This window comes from Dasypus novemcinctus, chromosome 18, assembly GCF_030445035.2.
Source record: "Dasypus novemcinctus isolate mDasNov1 chromosome 18, mDasNov1.1.hap2, whole genome shotgun sequence".
Taxonomy (NCBI): domain Eukaryota; kingdom Metazoa; phylum Chordata; class Mammalia; order Cingulata; family Dasypodidae; genus Dasypus; species Dasypus novemcinctus.
Window position 1 is genome coordinate 85,308,600 of NC_080690.1, and position 5,370 is coordinate 85,313,969.

Sequence of the window (5,370 nt, forward strand, 5' to 3'; positions counted from 1 at the left end):
ACACACAATTTTTCCCTCCCTATAAAGATCATTTGATGAACCTGTCCCATCTTTTATAAGAAAATGGAAATCATTAGAGGCGAATTCTTTCATCATACTTACTTTGCCTTCTCTTCTGCTGCAAATGAAGAATTGCTTTCTCCTATTTGAGATCAAAGATTGCCCCCTCCACTTAGCCTCTGGATCCATCAGTTCTCATCTCTTCACTCCACAACTCTCTGAAGCTCTCCTAAATCACCAGTTTTTCCTTCTCTGCCTACAGAGTTTCAGAAAAAACATTTTTGAGTCTACTCTGAAGCCTCAACTTTAATTTTTTAAAAATTTCTCTAGATAATGGTCTACACTGCCTAATTTCCCATTTTCTCCTCAAAGCAGTTCAATATGGCTTCTGCTCCACCTCTCCTTGAGGCTTCTGTTTGACAGATCACCAGTGGCCTCCATGTTGTTGAAGTCAATGGAAAGTTTCCTTTCATCACCTTGTTAGATCTCTCAGCAGCATTCAAATGTTAACCTCCACATTCTTCCTTGGAATGATGTCATCTCTTGGATTCTATGAACCATATACTTCTTGCTTTCCCCTCTGTCCCACTGGTCACTTCTAAATGGTCTTCTTTTATTTTGCCTCATTTCTTCTCTCTGATAAGTCTCAGGATTTTGTTTCTTCTCTATCTGCATTCCTCTTGCTTTCCCAAGTTCTTAATATTTGTCAGTGCTCAAGAATTTTTAAATACATGTACATGACTTAGATTTAAAAGATATGTCTTTCATCTTGGTACCCCCAGCATTATCAAAAATTCTTGGCATATCAAAGTAGTCAGATGATTTTGAATAAGTGAATGAATGAAACAAAAAAGCCTTAATTCAAACCACATTTTTATTATATTCATGCAGTTTTTAAAAATAGTAATACATACATGTGGTTCCAAATATAGCTATACAAAAGAGAATAGAGTTAAAAAGTAAACTTCTTACATTGGCCAATCAAGGTGGTGGAGTGAGACATTTCAGGTCTCCATCCCTTCACAGAACCTTTGAACAAAGCTCCAGAAAAATATTTAAAGGATTGCACTAACAGCATGAATGCTGAGTAAGAAAAACTCAACTTAAAAATGGTAAGATCTCCTGGCACCCTTTCTGGTCCCTTCCCCAAACCCTCATCAGTGGAGCAAACCATACTACCAGGGGAGGTCTCTGGTCCTGGTTCCAGAGGGAGCAGAGTAACCCTCATGTCACACCTATGCAAGCCTATGCCAGTCTGTCTGATGGAAGCCTGAAGGACTGAGCCAGGACACTTGTCACAGGGCTGCCATCCCTGAACTTCCTTTGCACATAGAGGCAGCTCGCAGAGCTCTTATACAGAATAAGGTGGGACAGCAGGCAAGTCACAGCTGCCAGGCTGGCTGTGGGAAATACAGTGCAGTGCCTTGGGACTATGAGGTGTTTCCCAGCAAAGAGGGAACATTCATATCCATGTAATTAGGGGAATTTCTAGAGCGGCACACACATGCACAGAAAGGAATGGGGAAGTGCCTATGCTTCCACCTCAAGCTATTCCCTAAACTCATTGTATTGCCAAGCTCTGAAGGAGAGCATTTGGATAGGCCAAGCTGCAAAGATATTTTCTTTTTTCCTTCTTTATTTTTATTATCTCTTGGCATTCAAAGAAAGCTCTAACATAACACTGGCTGATTACAAGCTTAAGGAACAGACTCATCAGAGTCTAAATTCCAGCAATAACATACTAAAGTATCAAAATTTCCAGGTTTCAACAAAAGACTATAGTGGAAATCAGTAGACTAATACATCCAAGGGATATGGGTTGAGCTATGACAGTGTCTGCTACAAAACCAAATCCTGATTTGAACAAATCAATTGGGGAAAAAAAGTGTCCCCAATGGGAGCAATTGGGTAAATTTTAGTATGTATTAAATATCAGATAATACTAAGGAATTCTTTTCTGGGATGGGAGGTGCTGGGGATTGAACCTAGGATCTCATGCATGGGAGGCAGGTGCTCAACTACCTGAGCTACATCTGCTTCCTAAAGGAAATCCTTTTAATATTGATAGTTTATTAACGATATTGTGGTTTTCTAAGAAAATGCCTTCATCTTTTAGAGATGCATTTTGAGGCATTTCACTGTGAAATTTCATTCTGTAATTTAATTTAAAATACTTCGGCAAAGAAAAAATTAAATGAATTAAATATGGCAAAATGTTATGAATTATTAATAATGATCTTTGTGATGCGTGTATAAGGATTTATTGTGCTGTTTTCCCTACTTTTTTGTATGCTTAAAAATATTCATAATAAATTATTTTACAGCATCTGAAAAAAAAAGCAGATTGGAGCTGGCAGAAGAAATAATCAATGAACTTAAAGCTAAGACAGTTGAAATCATTCAGAAAAAAGAATAATGCATCTCTGACATCCTTGGAGAAGTTATGTCTGCTGCCAAGGTTTCCACAATAGATGCAAGAAAAAGAAGTTCTCGCGCTTTCAGTCTGTCTGATTGTGGCAGTCAAGATTGAATGGGGGAATACAGGAAATCCTAAAATGGGAGAGGGGAAATGATCTTTGCTGCTCAGAAATGAACTTAAGAACAGCAAGTAGCCTTCTTACTCCACAAGGAGTCTGAGGTTTGGATTTATGTGAGAAGTGTTGGACAACGATGTTCCCTACATTCCTTCTCGTAAAGCTGTAGCAACTCTGAAAGATTAAAAAAGGAAATGGGATTAAAAGCAAGCCAGTGGTTCTTCCTCCAAAAAAAGATAACCAAAAAACTCAGTATTTAGTAATCAGAACTTGAAAGGCTCTAAATCTCCTGAAAATTCAACCCTCAGCCTCCCAGGATCTTTGTGAAGATCACAGAAAATGATTTACCGACAGTAAGATTCATTCTCCACCTATATAAAACAGTATGTAGTTGTTAAAAAAAAATAAAAAATAAAGAATAATGAACAAATCCTAAGGATCCCATGGGACACCATCGAGTATCCCAATATATGCATTATGGAGTGTCAGGAAGAAACAGAAAGGGGTACAGAGAATATTCGAAGAAATAGTGGCTGAAAAACTCCCTAATTTAATGGAAGATATAAACATACACATACAAGAAGCTCAATGAACTCCAAACAGGATAAACCCAACAGCATGACATATTATAATCAAAGTGTTAAATGACAAAGATAGAGAATTCTGGGAGCTGCAAAAGGGCAGCAACTTCCAGTGTATACCAGAGCCTCAATAAGATTAAGTGCCAGTTTCTCATCAGAAACCATGGAGGCAAGAAGGCAATGGGATGACATATTTAAAGTGCTGAAAGGAAAAAAATTCCAGCTGAGAATTGAAAGTGCCTTTCAAAAATGAGGGAAAGACTAAGACAATCCTAGATAAACAGAAGCTGAGGGTGTTTGTCACCACTAAACTGACATTCACAGAAATGCTAAAGAGTTCTGCTGGTCAAAAGGGAAGGACGCTAGACAATAGATTAAGATTAAGGCCACGTGAAGAAACAAAGATCTCTGGTAAAGATAATGACCTGAGTAAATATAAATATCATTACTATTATATTTTTGGCTTGTAATTCTACTTTCCACCTCCTACAGGATCTAAAAGGTAAGTACATAAAATGCAACAACAAACCAATGGTTTGGGGCTCATAATGTATGATGTGTAACCATTAGACAAGCACAACAAAAAGGTGAGGAGATGGGGTATGGAACATAGTTTTTGTATGCTATCAAAGACAAGTTGATATCAAAACAAATGAGATTTTTGTAGCTTTAGGATGTTAATTTAAGCCCCGAGGTAACTACTAAGAAACTATCAGAGGATGAGCAAAGTCACAGAGACAGAAAGTAGAATGCAGGTTGTCAGGGGTACAGGCAGGGGCAATGGGTTGCTAATGCCTAAGGGTCTATGCTTTCTGTTTAAGGTCAAGTGAAAGGTGTAGTAATGAAAGGTGCTCAGAGTACCACAAAATTGTGAACTGTATTAATCCTAGTGAATGGTATGCTTGGGAATGCTTGAGAGGAGAAGGTTTATTTTGTATGTTTCTACAATGAGAAAATAAAGAGCAATTAAAGAGACAATGACAATTAAATGCAATACATGATCCTAGATGGGATCTAATAATGGAGGAGAAAAGGCTCAAAAAATACATTACAAGGGAAGCCAGTGTGGCTCGGTGGTTGAACTACAACCTCCCACATACAAGTTCCCAGATTCAATCTCTGGCCCTGGTACCAAAAAAAAATTAAAATATTACTGGAATACAGACTCTAAGCTTTATATTAACCTTAAATTTTTTTGACATTGATAACTGCTCTATATTAGTCAGCCAAAGGGGCGTTGAGGCAAAGTACCAGAAATCTGTTGGATTTATAAAGGGTATTTATTTGGGGTAAAAGCTTACATTTACAAGTCCCTAATTCAAGGTAATTAATGCCGCTGAATTGTACACTTAAAAGTGGTTAAAATGAGAAATTTCAAGTTGTATATATGGTACTACAATTTAAAAAGTAAAGAAAAAAGATTAAGGTGAAAAACAGTTGTATCTCCCACCCCAGTTTTCCACTTCTCTTCCCAAGAAATAACTAATGTTACCAGTTTTTGAGCATCTTTAGAGAGAAATTTTAGGTAAAAACAGATCTCTGAGTTTGTGTCCTTTCCCTCACATAAACAGTAGCACAATCTATATATAGAAGATATGTCTTCAGGAGACTTACTCTCTAAATATTTCCTGAGTTAGCATACTTTCTCTCCATCCTTACTGCAATTAATCTATCCACTGTTGAAGCATACAAGTCTCTTACTTTGTAGAATGTCACTCAATTTTGCTTGTCTGGTGTTCCTTATGATTAAGTTAAATTTATGCACTTTTGAGGTTTCTGTTATTTATTTAAGAATATGCACTTGTCAGTAATACCACAGAAAGAATATTATGTCCTTCTTAAATGCTTCACGTCAGAGGGTACCTCATGTCAGTCTGTGTAATTGTTGATGTAGTGAATTTTGAGCACTTGGTTAAGGTGGAGTGTGCCAAGTTTCTCCATTGAAAACTCACCAGTTTTCCTTCTGTAATTTATAAGTCACCTACTGAAAGATTCTTTGAGATGATATATAACTTTTTCTTCATAAACCATTCATTTCAAGGTTTTTACATACACTGATGTTTTTGCCTGAATCAATTATTACTCTGATGACTGCAAAATGATATGTACTCATTTTTTCACTGTCCTCAAGTTCTGCTGAACTCTAGAGCCAGGCTGGGTCGGTAGCACCGAGAGCTGTCTCTGCCTCCTGCAGTCTTGTTTACCATTTTCAGGGTGCTCAGAGGAAGGGGCATTCTAAGGAAGACTGAGAAATA

The 5,370-nt window shown here is 37.3% G+C and overlaps 1 non-coding gene across 1 annotated transcript; it reads left to right on the forward strand.

The window, feature by feature from the left end:
* The first annotated feature begins 2,415 nt into the window (after positions 1-2,415).
* LOC111763778 (small nucleolar RNA SNORA31) lies at positions 2,416-2,546 on the forward strand. The gene has a single exon (XR_002796571.1). It is a non-coding gene; the product is annotated as a small nucleolar RNA SNORA31 (small nucleolar RNA).
* The last annotated feature ends 2,824 nt before the right edge of the window (positions 2,547-5,370 follow it).